The 17,089-nt window shown below is 40.1% G+C and overlaps 1 protein-coding gene across 1 annotated transcript in view; it reads left to right on the top strand.

Moving 5' to 3' along the window:
• LOC107194673 (zinc finger SWIM domain-containing protein 8) overlaps positions 1-17,089 on the top strand; it is a 107,941-nt gene that overhangs the window by 43,904 nt on the left and 46,948 nt on the right. The gene's annotated exons all lie outside the window — the stretch shown is intronic.

Genomic DNA, 17,089 nt, shown 5'->3' with positions numbered 1-17,089 from the left:
GCGCCATGCTTCTGTGGAGGATCGCGAGACGAGAACGGGCGAGGGGCTTTTATGGTTCGCGAAGTTAATAAGGTCGTGGGCGATAGGGGTAATATCGAAGGCGAGTCTCGGGTATTATGGCTCCCTGGATACTGACCGCCATTGATCTGACTGTGTCACCGACGTGGTGTCGCGCTAGAAAGGTGCAACGGTGCCTCGATAATCCGAGCTTTCCTCGTATTAATGAGTCTCTTTCGGTGAAAGAATGTTTTACAACGAGGAAACCTAGAATTTCCAGGTGGTATACCAACAATCTTTTTTTGGTATTGGGCTAGGTCTGGTAGACCAGTATTGGCTATGTCTGGTACACTAGTATTGGTCTTTAGGACTTAGTTTCAATTTGCATTCTATTTTTATTTTTACATTTATCATATTGACACTGCAACAATAGGGAATTCTCATACGGTATATTAGGTTACAACAAAATATCGTTACCTTTGTGCTATTCAATTCAGAACGATCTGCTGACTGTAAACACGAACGATTATATCTAATCGAAGTCCAGGTGTCCTGCCTCCCTCATTCCCGAGCTCAGCCAACCTTCCATGCTATCGCGGTGATGCAACAGTCGTCCCGTAAACCAGCGCAATTGAATACACAAACGAAATTCGGAATAACTTCACTGAAATCCTGCCAACGAAGTCGGGGCTACCATCGACGACCCAATTACGCGACACAGTTCCCGTAATGTTTCGCGACTCGGCGTCGTCTTCCATGAAAATTTAAATTGGACCGAAGGTTTCGTTCAGAAAAACTGGAGGAAGTTCGGTGAATGCGATCGTTATCTGCTGACCTGGTGCATGTATGTGTACGTTAATATTTCTGTGATCCTTAACAGGCTGTTGATTTCGTTTGAATCTAATAGAAGGTATAATTTTTCGTGTTCCTTCAATACAGAGGATTCTTTTTATAATTAAGTTCCCCAGGAAGTGGTGTACCCGTTATGACCATTGGTCTTGATTAGCCATATGATTTTGATCTGACCGTGGTGAATAAAGATTCATAGAGAAATTACATTTAAATAAACTTCTCTGGAGGCGATGCGGTGGGGGATTCGGCCACTGTGGCCTTGGAGAACCTGTTGATTTTGTGCCGACTATAGTGAACGTAGATCCTCAACGCAAACACCTCCCGAAGATACCAGAAGACCTTTTCCTCCGTATAAAGAAGCTCTATTCCAAGCGAACTTCTTTCAATATCTTGCTATACATTCCCATGCAGAGGTCATTCCTCTAACCCTTCTACAGCCCCTTAGTTCGCCCTATACATTAAAAATCCAAAAAGCCTTAGAGACGTTAAACATGAAACTCCGAGGCACCTTCAAAGAAACAGAACTACAATCAGGCCCAAAGAACCCTGAATGACCGTATACCGAGTCTGAAAAGATAAAAACACTACTGGGTCAGAGAAACGATCGACGAGGATCCATAAACCGGAAGTCCATCCTCAGACGAAGGGAACGGTCGATGCGTCAAAGGATTCCAGGTCTAACGAGTGAAGACCCCCGATCACGCTAAATAACGACGGGCGTAACGAACTCTCCCATCATCAGCTGTCCAACCCGAATGCGGAAGTCCTATTACCCCAAAAACTTGGCGCTGTCCAGGAACACTGTCCCAGCAGTTTCCGCAGCTACCAAGGGGTAGGAGAGGAGCTACCAACCTGGTCTGGGATGGTGTGTCGTTCGCGAACCTAGGAGTTTCGCAACTCCGAGGCACCAGCCTACTCGCATTAACGCCCCGGGGATAGAATTCGCTAACTGTGAATCGTTTCGTACATATCTCTGCGGCCGTGGGGAGATCGATACGGTCGCCATGGCGACGAGAGCGGGCCTTCTCTATAGGGATACAGATACAGGGATACATCTCAATACGAGAACGCGCCGCGCTTTCCACCCCTCCCTCGTTCTCTTCCTCCCTCTGTCCCTCTATCTCTCTCTTTCTCTCATTCTCTCCAACCCCCTCGAAACACCCGACTTTTTTCCCCTTTCGTCCTCCCCTAGCCCTCCTCCTTCTCCGACCATCCCCTCGACCACTCTCTGACTCTTTGTCCTGGTCCTTATGACTTTTTCCCGGCGTGCTCTCCCTGTCACTCCTTCTTTCTCCACTGCCTTTCTCTAATTATTTTGCAACGGGGGGATGATTTCGGGTGTCCACGGAGGAAGAACCCGGCTCGTTTTCACCGGGAAAACGGACACGGTTGGGCCAGTGTCCTGATATTACGAGTGTTGAGGATCGCGGGAACGGAAACGTTGGGAAAATCTTCAGCGTTCTTCTTTGTCGAAGATGCTTCCGGTTTTAGGTTCCAGGTAGAATTGGAATTTGTATGGTTTGATAGCTAGATCGTGGATATTTACTTAGGAATGCCAGTGAATGTTAATTTAGGGGCTTGTAACAAAAATGAAACATGTCTTTTGGCTTTCTGTGGTAACGACACTTATTCGTAGTTTGTAACAAGACTCGCAACATGATATGGAACCTATTTTATGAAAAACGATCTACGCTACTTGCTCATAAATATTAGAACGCCTGGTCTGTAGGAAGAGAATGGTGATGTTTCGTAAAAATATATAGTTTAGGCCACTTGTATTACTGTACAGTAACATAACCGTTGTGTAAGAAGCTTTACTATCCTCAAGACAATATTTATGTTAGACCATTAACAGTTTCGTACTGCTTTGTTACATTTGCATCATATTCGATAAGTGTCCCAATACTTACGAAGGAGGAGTGTACGTTCTGATATAATTTGAAAAGGAAATTGATTGATTGTTGAGATTTTTAAAGATGTTAGAATATCTTTTTACTCTCCTGGAAAGAAGAACAGAAATTAACAAGGTTCATTTTTATTAAAAGCCCCTCAATTTTTAAAACAGGAAGCTGAGTCTACGTGGAATATTATTAAAGGTTTCCTTTTTTTGTGCTTGACATAGACGCGTCTGCTGAGGATGCAATATGGAATTTTGTACGATTTATTAACGCAAATGCTAGGAAACCAATAGAACAGTGAATTTTAACACGAAAACTACCGACGATAAACGTAAATCGTATTTCTGTCGGAATACTTTTGAAAATATACAAATTTATAAAATAACTGATTTCTTCACTTACATATTACAATGGAAGTTATGAAAAACCTAAGAAAATGCATTGTTGTTACATGTTAATCATCATTATAAGAGTATACCAACCAGTCATTTTAACTGCGCTAGTAAACGTCTGCAGAGTAACAGTAATACAAGTATAAAGACTGTTTTGATTGGTCATTTTCCTTTGCGCTTGGGTTTTAATCAACATACTCGAACGATAACGGAGAGAAGATTAATCAATCCCAGTCCCGATGATTGCGGATACGGATCTCCCGATGGAAACTCGCCGAAACCTGCGTCGGAAATGAATAATTTCTCGATGAAAAGGTTCTCCTAGCACATTGGAGATATTCCGTGGCCACGGCGGAACTAAGGATTCTCGCATTTTAATTTCGAGAATATGTACACAGAGCGGGATAGGATGCTGAGTCTGCGTCGATCGCTACAAAGTACGAATGGATTCATTCCTACGGGAGTTTAGGGGTGGCCTCCCAATGGGCCGTTGCTCCGCCGGAGCCATAGAGAAGAGGAATGGAGGCGAAGTTAAATGTACCGATGTTTCCAGCATTGTGACCATCCTCTTTTGTTTTTCGTCGAAAGGAGCTTGTCATTATACAAATGTACGTTCGAATTACTGTTCACAACTTACTGATCATTGCAAAGTATATAGAATATAGACTTCATATATTAAAAATGGCGATGATCTTTAACCCTTGGACTACAAACCACTCGTCTCAGAGACGAGTCTGAATATTTACAATCGACAGAAATGTTAAATTTCAATAGTTTCGATTAGTTTGAAAATCGCAGCCAATTTAGCTAAAAGGTAGATCTAATGCGAAATTAGGATCCTTGAGTACTCTGAAACCGATCTTAAATCTAGGGATTTCTACCGAAACGTAAAATACCGGTATTACATCGGTATTTTCGGTTATATCTTCGCCCTATATAACCCTATATATGTACCCTATATATTTATTTCGATTTTCGGTAATATATCGGTTTCGGTATAGCTTTGATGGCATAATACCGGTATCAAAATCATATCGGTTTGTTTTTTTTTTTCATATGAAACAATTTTTTTTTGTTCTCCAGTGTAATCGACAACAAAGTGTTAACCCAATACATTACTAAATGAAAGGTAAGTGCAAAATGATTTCAGTCGAGCGTGAAACCACATTTAATCGCAGTTTCATCGAGCGATTTGTTCATCGGGATACAGTGCGTCGGTATTACAGGAACAAAGAATCAAGCGAATCGTTCTGGTCGATCGCGTTGTAGGAAAACAAACGGCGGAGGTGAGAAACCGTGGGAGAAATTAAATTGCGAAGGCTTTGACAGGTGCGACAGCTGATCGGCTGCGCGAGTTCGATTCGCCGTTCGCCTCAGCTGGCTGTCGTGCCAAGGCCGTCTTGTTGCCCCAGGTGCAAAACGTACGTCGAGGCCTCTAGACGAAACAAACGCGCGGCGGCGCGGTTTCATCGTCGAATCCTTTTTCTTTCTCGTGGCGATTTGGCCTTCGTGCGATTAACGTCGAATGCGATTAAAAGTTCGTAAATTAGTTCGCCAATTAAAAAATATTAACGGGAATAGAAGTCGTCGCTCTATTTCTTAATTGTTCTATCTCCACTAGTTTGAAAACTAAGTTTAATGTTTACGAAGTTTAATATTATAGAAGCACGAAAGTAGTGGATTATTATGAACACTTCGAAGTACCACTCATGGAACTTTGGTTAAGAACGGAATTGAAAATATACTTATATGTTTTTACTAAAATATGACAACGATTATAATTTCTCAAAAAATATATGTATCAATATTTTGTCACGTCACCCTTCGCATCTATAATTGTTTGAATTCTTCTCGGCATAATTTCAATATTTTTTTGATACAATTTAATTTAACAATGTTAGAATAAATAATAATCAAGGAAACCAACAATCAACAAAAGAAACACAAATCAGCATTAACAAGTCATATTTACGAATTATCAACGATAGTACAATTTGGTAGTTTGTTAATTTGTTATTGTACAAATATGCATTTTACTGAACACTGATTACTGAACATACGAAAACATAGAAATCTCAATTTAGATTTCGAATGGACGTTCTTCTCTTACACTCTTCATATTCTTTCAACGTTAACAAAAAATAAGGAACAGAAAGTGCTGCGTTGCGTGGCTGTGTTCACGCTCTAGGGCCGAGCATCAAGTTGGTCATATCTTAGCCGAGTGGAGAGCCAGCTCCGGTTTGCGGTTTTATCATCTTGTGGGAGATCATTATCTTCGCCCTGGGTAGAGGACGGACGAACCCGCAGATTCCCCCCAATTCTGTATCTAAATAACAGTCGGAAGGGGGTAATATTCTCGGTCGGTTCAGTCGGAGAAACTTTTGAAAAGCGTCCGTCCTCGTGAACAAAGTTGCCCTGCGCCGTTGAAGGAGCCCTAATAGCACGGAAGGTGGTCGTTGCATCGGTAGAAAATAATTGAATCCTCTGAATGGCTGGACCGATGAGTATATATTGCGAATGAGAGAAAGGAACGAAAGAAAAGTGGAATAAAACATGAATTTGTTCGATCAACTATCGAAGGCCTATAAGGTTCCAAATAAAGTAAAAATAAAAATACTTTCAGATACACCGAATTTTGGATAATCGTGTGTTCTGTACATTTAAGAATTTTGTGGTATGGCTACTATTTTGATGTGAAAGATTAAAGGGACTCGATCACCTTTTAGGTTTACCGTGAATAATGAGATATTCTCTGTTTAGTCGGTTGTTGTCGCCCACGGATAACGTGGATTCTAGATTAGTCACACGGATAGAGCTCGACAGAAATTCGCCACGTGGCCTCGTAAATATATATTAAGATGCGGAGAATGAAACGCGACAGGTTGCGTCCATTCCCTGGAGGAATGTTGTTCACGTAGCGGCTCCGGCGTCGTTCCAGTTTGACTTGTCTCTACGGCTTGACAAAGGTCCGCCAACAATGGACTATATAAGGCACGACCGCTCGAGTTGGTATTTTTGCGCGAGATGCAACGAAAACGGCGTTGTGATTCATTTAATAGCACCGTTCCGGCGGGAATTCGCTTGCCGGTAAAGTCGTCGATGAAAAAGTAATTCGATTAAGGGGATCTGAGAAGTGCAGTAATGCCTCGATAGTAGATCCTGGTTTTGGATCCCGGATAATCTTCCAACAAAGTAAGAGAAGTTGGGTCTGCGGCGTTTCTGTAGGTAAAAAATATTCATGGACAAGTAACGAAACGTTTCTGTGATATATGATCAATTTTGACAAACGTTATCCTCTTTGGTAATAACACTTGGCAGAAAAAAAAAACAGGACATATCGATGGAATAACAACGAAGTTTGAGAAGACAAGTAACGAAACGTTTGTGTGATATATGATCAATCTTGACAGGCGTTATCCTCTTTGGTAATAACTCTTGGCAGAAAGAAAACAGGACATATCGACGAAGTAACAGCGAAGTTCGAGAAGACTAGTAGCGAAACGTTTCCCTAACAAATCATCTATCCCAATAGAAGATATCTTTTCGAATAATTTCTCTTCGCAGAAGCGTATCTAGGAAGTCGGGGACACATTGACGAAGTACCAGTGAAGTTTCGGAAGACTGGTAGCGGACCGATAAATTTAAGCGGTTAATCTGAGCACCTGCAGATCCATTTTCACCCCAGTCAAGGTATTTCGACAATACAAATTCCGATTCCGTATGGACGAGAAAGATCTCACAAAGGATGACTATTGGCCGACTATCCAGTAGACGATGGATGAACCCCAAAGCGAGAGAGACGTTCCTTTTCACCTGGGTAGCAATTTCGTCTCGAATTTAGGCCCGTTTGGCCGAAGGATCTTGGGGATGGTCACGGTCCAAGGAATGCTTTTCACCTCGGCGACTCTTTCATCCCCCTCGCTAGACGTTCAGCTTCGACAAAGGGCGTTCGAGCGGCCGACCTGGGGCGCCCCAGTGTTTTCACAAACACCGGCGTCTCGAGGGCGGCAACGAGCGCGGCCTTACGGTCCATTTAAAGGAACCAGCCTACCGGACCGAGGCAAAAAACGCGCAACGTCGATTTCTCGCCTCTCTCCACTTTTAAAGGCCTCGACTTCTCCCGCCCCGCAGACGGCCGTGGTTGGCACACCTTGAAGGTCGCGGCGAGGAATCACCGACCGTCTCTTCTTCTTCTTCTCCTACTCCCGTGCACACGGCCACTTTGTACCTTCACGTCAAATGTTTGCGAGGACTCCGCGAACGGCTGAGTGTACACACCGTTGCATTGGCCTCGTCGAAACGTCCATTAACGCCTTTTTTTTTTATTTGGTCTCTTGTGAAATTTCGAACCAGACACGGAAATATTTGGAGGGTAAACGATTGTTGTTAGGACCACTCGGTGAACGTCACCTTTACTGCAGTCTGTGAACTCTGTGAACTCGAGTTTCCGAGAATTATTTTGGATAAATATGAGAATATAACAGACAGTCTATTGACCGTGCGAATAATTCATGAAAATGAAAAGTTTGTATACTTCAGGAATGATATCTATTGTTCAAACTTTAGGAATAGGTAATTCATCGTAAGTGTACTTTCAGAAGTTACAAAAGCACAACGGGAGAGGCTCAAGGCCTGCTCCGTTTGCAACACTATGCTGCAACCGTGAGTTGATGTGTGTCACACGCGTCAGCGAAGTTGCACATTCCTTTTGCTGGTATGTGCAGTTCGCTTGCAAAGAAACTTCGGTACTTTTATTTTTCGATTCTTTTTATTTTTTTGCTTTCATCTCCACTGGTTTGTGGGGGACCTCGATAGCGCATAGAACAGCATTTCAGTGGAAAGAAATAGATTTACCCTAGAAACACCTTCGTTCGCTCTAAGGTGCGTTTCCAAGCGCTCCTTTCCCTTCCAGTAAATCCAACGAAACAACCGTGGTGACCTAAAACAGGGAGGGCTGGTCGACCCTGGCCGTGTTTCCAGGCGATCTTGCGTAGGATCGGTAATGGATATGCTTTCCAGTCGAGTAATAGGGTTACCCGGTGCCTTTCCAGTCGACCCATCGATCCGTCTTTGGGGGGGGGGGGGGGGGTCAACGGTTCGAGAACGCGTCGCGTCGTTATCGAGAAACACGTTCCATAATTAAGCGTAGTGGCGACGGAAACGGCCGTTGGGAGACGCGTGATTTAAATCAGTGTTTGCCTATTCTTCCTACGAGTCTTAGTCCCTTGAGAGCAGCCACTCAATTCTTAACAACATGAAAAATCGATCATCATTATGAATTTCTTTTTTGGGACTGGAGGGGGGTGGAGACAATAAACTGGCTTGGCTAAAAATTTACACATGCTAAGACAGATTATTCGCTAGGTTTTGTGAATTTTTCGAAGGGACAACCATTTGTGGCAGGTAAATTTTACCATTGCCGCGAGCAGATTTTAATGGTCGACGATTACCATAACCTGGGGTTCCTCGACCGCTGAAAAACACGTGCAGAACATTGTATTGTATATTTTTATTGATTTATGGTTTAACCCTGCAGGTTGATTTTCGAGAATATTAGGCCCACTTCGGGGAAAGAGAATTTCAGTACATCGTACTCTCATTTTAGAATTACCAACAATTTTTCCCGACCCATGCAAAACACCAATCATGTGCAAAATCATCCACCATAACGACATACTGGTCGACCAATTAGAAGCACTCGCAAAATTCAGGTAGACCCGAACGAACATCAAGAAAACATTCTGCAATGAACTACGAAAGTGGGCACTTCGTCAGTTTAGTGAGATCTATCAGAGTGAGAGTAGTAGTATGTGAGATAAACAGTGTACCTTTTATTCATACAACGATCCTGATAACATTAATTTGTTCTTCTACAAAACTAAGTTCGCGAGATACTTCGATTCGACAGTTCTGGTGAATACATTGCAAGAAAAGGATTAACATTGTGCGAGTAGTGATTTTTCTGCCTATAGAGCAATAGATGGACAAACCTGAATTATTATAGATCGTTATGGGCTGTTATAAGGTTTCTTGTGGAGTTAAAATTCCTTTCCCCTTTAGCAGTCGGAATACAAGTTACACTTATAAATTTTTTTAAATAAAGCGAAGAAGGTATGGTAAAAAGAACTTTCTGGCCTTTATTTATTATAAATTTAGGTAACTAAAACTAATCTTTGTTACAATATTCCTGCATTGTAGGTGGCGTTAATCCTGTTGATCTGAAATTGCATCGTATACAAACGGTGCCCATTATAACGTAAAAAGTTATTAACCGATTTTAACAATCCTCGTGACATTCTTTTTGTAATTAAACCGGCTACCGTATGACGTACTATTGAAAATTTTGAAACATAAATTCTTTTGTTATTCACAATAATGTACGTAAAACTTTCCTCCTTCATTTGCATGTCTTTGTAAAAACTCGTACCAAATACGACAGTTTAATTTTTTCGACTTCATGATAGGTCGTACGATAGATGTTGGAGTAACATTCAATAATCTTTTTGACATTTTGATTTCGGACTACTCTGCCATCGAGATATCGTTGGCACCGTTTCTACAGTGCAATTTTGGATCGACACGATTAGCGCCATCTAAAACAATTTCTTTATTCACTTGAATCTATAATAAACTAAGGCCAGGAAATTGTTTTCATAACATCTTTGTATTCTTTAAAAAAAAATTCTTAAGTATCACCTTTTTTCAGACCGCTAAAGGGAAAAGGGGCCTTAACCTTTTGAACTTCTTTGTCCAGTGTGAGTCGACATCAATTTCATTCACAGGTACTGCTATGTCGAGTCAAACTTGACATTGTTAGCAACGTTCCAATGCTATTAACAATACAATTACTAAAAATATTTATTTAAATTGGTTCCTATCAACCAACTATTTTCTGAAGTACATTTAAAATAAAACACCCAAAACAATAGGGAAATATTGGGAAGAAAATTTCAAAAGACTTAGGAGTGCAAAAGGTTAAACTATGCCTTTATCGTCAGCGGTTGTTCGTTCGTTGAAAGTATATCCGAGGTGTGTGTTTTACAGCCGCGAGAGGCGATAATCGATGTGTTGCGGTTCACGCAATTCTCGTCGTTGACGCGCGATGCAATTAAAACTTCGTCGGCGTGTGTCTTTGCCTCTAATTGAGTCCGTCGGCGCTCGAAAATTGAACAGTAATGTTTCCCCACTCGCGCGATTGCTCTCGAAAATTGTCGCATCGATCCGTTGTTGGACACTAAACAAACGTGTCCTCTGTGTTTGGCCAGGATGGTACAGTGGGGGTGAACGGTTAAAATTCAACTTTTAACCCTCATTCGTTCCTTGTGTCATTTTGACAGTTTTCTCCTAAGGAATGACGTTATCCTGTCATGTGTAGGTAAATTTAGCTGAGGTTTCGTGATTTTTTACTTTGAAGAACTTGCAAATTTAACTATTCATCACTTCATTGTATTAATTTTTAACCATTCATTGAGTCAATTTGACACCGAGGAACAAATTAAGTTGGGAAAATGAGGGACGGATGAGGGTGAAAATATCGTTTGGGCACCAACATTATTTTGTTCTTCATGCTGAGAAACTGGTCTGGTTAAAATTTTATTACATTTCACGACAATTTAAAAGTCGCTACCTGCTTATTAATATTTAGATGATTAGATCATGCACCAGGCTTTCCATAAATTTAAGAACCGGATTTATTGAGTATTTGTAACGGTATTTATTAGTCAAGCGATTCCGACAGAAATATCCTTGCATTAAGAAATCGATTTTATTAGCCTGATCGAATTATTTGCAAAACAGATTTTTATAAATACGTGAATTGACAGTTGTATAATATTCCACTGTTAAATAAATGTGTCAGAAAATCATAATGTATGGAGAAGAAAACTGCATTCGTTAAAAAAAAAACCAGTGCCTGTTAGTAACCCCTAATATTTAACTGAAAAAAAATTAAAATATATTATTTATTCATAAAGGTGAACGCATTGACAGGGTTCTCCATTAAGAAATACAAAAAAAAAAAATGTTTTTGATGGTATAAGCACCACTCTATTGTATAGATTGTGCTTCGTCGTCTCGACCTTTTCATTCTTCAGTTCAATAATCCAAATACTGTTTTATATTTTCTGCCTGAGATCTATATAAAATTTCGTGATTATTCCATACCGTCTACCCAAAATCATAGAACGTCCCTTGCAAAACTCGATTTAGCGTTTCCTGTCATAAACCACGGAACAGATGAATTATCCCCTGGATCATTTATTTTTCGCTGTTCCAAGGATCCCCGGTACCCAATAACCACGGATCCATTTTACGTATCTGGATCATTGCCAGAGAGAATGCACACTTTCCACGGGCGAATCGATGCCTGAACCCGCGGACACCTGCTAATTGCACCTTCGACTTTCAACCCCCTTCGATTAACCCTCATACGTCCCTTGTGTCAATTTGACACAGTTTTCTCCTACGAAATTACATTATTCTGTTATGTTTAGGTAAATTTAGCTGAGGCTTCGTGATTTTTACTTTGAAGAACTTGCAAATTTAACTATTTATCACTTGATTGGATTAATTTTTACCACTGGGTGAATTTAACACCGAGGGACAAATTAAGTTGGGAAAATGAGGAACGGATGAGGGTTAACGAGCCTGTTTATCACGCAATTAACAACACGCGGTTTCCATCGAATCCGTCTGGTAACACGATTCTTCTTTTTGTTTCAGGTAAGCGGACACTCCACTCGTTACACTGTCACATAGAGACCTGAAAAGGTTTCCCCTAGTGTGTACGTAAGACGTAAGGTAAGACGATAAAGGGGGAAAGAACGCGTCTAAAGGAACAAGTTCCGCGAATAACGAACATTGATCTAGATAATTAACAACTATAACCATTCGCCACGAAATGTTCAGCTATGTTTCTCAACGGGTATCGCATGCGTGGATCCACCTAGAGCCGTTCCGTGATGTCGTTAGCCGTGTATGAATTACAGAGGACGTTAATTCCACAGAGCAGTATGTAACCGTGCGTTTACAAGGGAGAGGAGGGACATGTATTAATTAGCGTCTCCGACGGAATTAGACGATATAACGTATGCAAACCGCGACACTCGAGATACCTTCTCTTAATCTAAGGTCAACCAGGGAGATACCGTTTTATCACGGAGCCGAGATTAATTTGCCTCTACGCATACGTCGTGTTAACGGACGATTCTCGTTTCGCGCTCGCGATAGCCTCTAACTTCTCCTCTCTCTTTCTCTCAATAGCGATGTGTCCTTATTTTCTTTGATCCCTGTTCGCGTTCGTTTGTCCATGGTGTCCTCTTTTTTTCGACCAGTGGACACCATGTGATGGTCGAAATTTTCGATACTGGAATCCAAATATTTGGATAATTGGGGGATAATTGAAACCAAATCAATTATCTTTGACCGATAATTGAATCCAAATACACTCGAACTCACTGGCGACGTTCGATTCGATTCCAGAACGAGTTACCTTCGACGGAATAATTAACGCAATGGACAAACAAGGGGCAAATAAGTGGTCGTTAATAAAATTGAACGGTGAAGGCCTGGAACTGGGGAACTTCGCTGCTTTTTTTCTTCTGTCTGTAGTACGCTACTGTTGTCCAATATAGAGAATTTATAAAAGTGTCGTTTAATTTGGTGAATATTCTGCTGGGCTTTACAATCTGGGATCCCACGTTACGAGAATCAGAGTATCATTTGACAATTAACGGTAGAACTACCGAAGCAACCGAAAGTACTGGTTCATGAAGCTCTTATGGAAATGATTAAAATGTCACAACTGTGTATTTTTTGCGATTCTTTGCAACTTTTATTGCAATATAGGCAAAGTTCGTTAATTTATCGATATGCATATTTTTAAGAAGCTATAGCATTTACCAACGTGATGAGAAACACGTTCATTTTCGGTAGTTCTAGTGTTACTAGATTAACCCTCGCTTAACGATGCTGGGTCACTTCGTTCAGTACGCCTCGATGTTTCGAGGAATTAGAATGTTTCCGACGAACGAACAAAAATCAATTTTCACAGAAATACAAATTTTACATCATTTTTGTGTAAATTCTTGTAAATGAATGTAATATTTTTTATATACACTGCGTGGCATAGTTATAAAACCAGACTAAAATTTTTCAATCTTTATGTATTCTGGTTAAAATAAAAACGAATCATTTTTTTCAGAAGTATATAATTTATACTTTTGTGGAGAAACATTATTTCTCAACACGATTTCAGACATGGCATACTTGGTTCGTCTTTGTTTTAACCACAATATATAAGAATTGAGGGGTGATATGAGAATTAAAAATGTGATCTTAGAAGAATATTCTTGCTCGAAAGCACCGTGGTACTCCGTAGTAGGGCAGAAATAGTCGAATACTGTCCAATAACTCATATTTTCCAGTCCCCTTTTACAGGCTCCCATTCAACGAATTCATCTTTCGAACCACCCTTTAATACACCTCGCGACTGTACCATTAATTTAAAAATATCGTGGATGGTGCGTTGGTCAGCGAACTTTTTCACCGTGGATCCGCGGACTGATAGAGGGAAGAGGACGGGGACTCGATAATTCGTCAAAGAAGGATGGAGAAGCGCGCTGTGACGAGAGATCCGGAATGAAAGAGAATTTATGGGATACTCGCGAAATGAAATTCTGTTGACGAGTTGTGCGCCCGCGAGTCACGGCTCTCCCCGTCCCTCTGTGTCTCTGTCTTTCTTTTTCTGTTTCATGTGTACGAGCTTTCGTACCTCTCAGCTAAGCAACGAATATATACAGGGTCATATATAAAAAAGGGGGTTTATAACTTCCAGGGTAGATAGTACTTGCCAAACGATGAATAAAAGTCCTAATAAATATAGATCGAAAGATTAATATTTTCAATCTTACAAACAGTTTTTCGTTTCATATACTATACCATACGAAAACAATGTATTACCTTATCATTTCATCTTTACGTGGTTATAAAAAGTTCGTTACAATTTTTGTTAGTTCTCTTATTTTTACAATTTTCTTCATTGTTTTTATACAGTACGATAGCTTGTAAAGCGAGAAAGTCTCACTAGCAGCTTTAGTCGAAACAAAAAATTGGTTTATAACTTTGAAAATATACATCTTTTGATCTATTTTTGTTAAGATCTTTTTCCATCATTTGGCGAGTATTATTCACCCAAGAAAATACAAACCCTTTTTGTATCACCTTGTATATACAGGGTGTCTCACCTAACGTGTGTATCTGAAATATCTCATTTGTTTTTGAAGATATGAAGAAATGTGAAGGGACAATGGTACTGTGATAAACGATCATTTTTTTCAAGGTTATGTTTTGCGAATTTTCTAGTTCATCGGTATTTTTTTTTTTAAATGGGACTGCATATTTTAATCATCGTTTCATAATAGTTGAGCTCGAGATCAATCCAACGACCTATAGTAGTGTGACCTTCGTTTAACCTTAAGTACGAAAAATCCACAAATGTAAAGAAGTAGATGTAAATAATAAAGTAACTGCGATAGATGGATTAGTGCAAAAATGTGTCGAAGTTGATGGACATTACTTTGAGCATTTGTTGAAATAATTTTTCTGAAAATCAGAAGTAAGTGAGATATTTACGGTGTTCATATTAGGTGTGACATCCTGTATACGCGATTCACGATTTAATCTTTCGACGATACAAAGCTTCCTCTTTTTCCTGCCCCCGCCACCCATTCCACCGATCGTGACTACGGAATTCGCGAGATTTTATTTTCAGATTACCCCCAAACCTGTAATCCTATCCCCAACCCCCCTCTCGAAATTGCAGCCATTTCCCGCGCAAACGAGCCATTATGCAGGCAAAGCCCGCGTGTAAGCACTTAATATTTCAGCCGTCTGCTTTCCCATTCGAAAACATCAGAATCAGACTCCTCGCGATTTTGCATCCTTATGGGGTCACCGCCGGTCGAGAGAGCGTTTCGCCAATCCCTTGGATTGCGAACGATCTACAGTGGGTAAAAAAGAGTATTCGAGATCGGAGATTCTACGCAAGGATAAATTCGTATCGACGTGGTTGAGAATGTTGACGGTTTTATTCGGCGTCGGCTAATGTAAACGATCTTAACACTTTACTGATCGGTAGCCTATTAGTCAATTTTTAACACCTTGACTGCCACAGTGAAACAAGCCATATGTAGCCAGACAGACTTGATTTCGTTTTTTATGTCATATATCGTCGGAAATGTATGCATTTATTTAATACAGGCTGTTTGTTTTATTTAAAATTATATGGCGATATTAATTTTATACACAAATTTTGTAACAGTATTTAATTAACTCAGCACGAGTTGTTTGGTAACTTGTAAGTTATTGTATGTTTTGTACTTGAAGTATTGTTGAAGGTGACCTTGAAAAATCATGAAAAAAAAAGAGTTGACAAAAAATTTGCTATAATCACGTTAAAGCTCTGTTGAAACCATGTTACACCCGATAAAAACATTTTCGATCGGACTGCTAGTAACAGAGTAATCTCTGCTGATCACGATTCGTGGTTCACCCTGTATAAGTGACATAAATCTTTGAAATGCATTTATTAATTTTTCATTGCAGTCTCAGACAAAAAAGTTGTAAAAAATGACATTTACTATTTTCTTCGACATTCTGAAAAGTCGCAAATTTTTCAAAATATTTTTGACACATCATTTAGTAAAGTAATCCTTCTAACTTCGCAAAGAAACTCAAGTCACTTGGTCTAATTTTGAAGGAGTTGATCTGTTTTAAAACGTGTGCGAATACTTTTTTTACCCACTGTGCGGTTGGTGACCGTTGAAGCCGCTACGGCGGTCTTTACCACGGAGCAAACGGAAATAAACAGAATTATATTCCGCCGAGACCTTTTATAGAGTGCATCATAGATCAAAGATTTTGCTGTCTGGTTCTCTTGAGGTTTCCGAGTCCTGGTTCTAATCGTTACCTACTATTTGAATGAAGTAGCTATACTATTACCAAAAATTCGAATAGAAGACCTTTTGTGCAACAAAATTGTAAATCAGAAATTCTATTTCCTGTTTTTCTTGAGAGTCCTGAATTCTATTTCTAATCGACGATTACTATTCGAAATAAACTAACTATCGTGACGTAAAATTCGTATAAAATATCCACTAGTACTTCTATTTCGTTTTCCCGTCAGGCGAAATGGCGGGTCTCATTGTTCGTGGACGGACGACGGAGAGGATGATGAACAGAGGGTTGATGGCTCGACTAAAAGAGATTAGATAGAGGACATAGGGGGAGGAGGGTCTTAGTCAGCAATAGTCAGCATCTCCCAGCCTCTTGCGCTTCTTCACCACGGTCCGAAATGAAATATCGAGAGTAGATTCGGCTACTGCCGGGTTTCTATGAAAAAACTTGTCGATTGCAGGTCCGTTTACTGGACAGAAGTCGCATGATAATAAGGTTATCACGTTGTATATCTATCAAAATGTATGTATTTTTTTTACTGTACATGGGTATATTGTCGCTAGATTCGATAGATTCCGGATTTATCACAAAGAAATTGAAAAGATTCTCTCGATTGAGCAATACTATGTTCTGTTTTTATCAGCTTAAAAATTAGCTACGAACGCTATAGACGGTAACGCAAGTATGAAATCTTTGAACCACTATTTCATTTAGTAAATGTAACGGATTGTTTATAACAATTATTTGATTTAGTAAATGTAACGGATTGTGTATCGGTACACACATCACATTTATTAACTTTGTCGAAATTTAATTTTCTTTTTTTAAGCGTCGCAGGCTCACCTTGAATTGTCATTTTGCTCGTAACATTGAGACAGAGAAGCAGAACTCGAAAAATTCTTCGATCTCGCACGGTTCAGAACACCGAACCGCGTCGCACAGTGGTCCAGAACAAAGAATTAGCTGTTCACGACTATTTTAACGTTATTTCAAGAC

The sequence above is a fragment of the Dufourea novaeangliae genome, unplaced genomic scaffold (genome assembly GCF_001272555.1).
Source record: "Dufourea novaeangliae isolate 0120121106 unplaced genomic scaffold, ASM127255v1 scaffold12, whole genome shotgun sequence".
Lineage (NCBI taxonomy): Eukaryota > Metazoa > Arthropoda > Insecta > Hymenoptera > Halictidae > Dufourea > Dufourea novaeangliae.
Note: the sequence above shows the minus strand (reverse complement) of the source record. Positions and strands in the feature narration are given on the sequence as shown.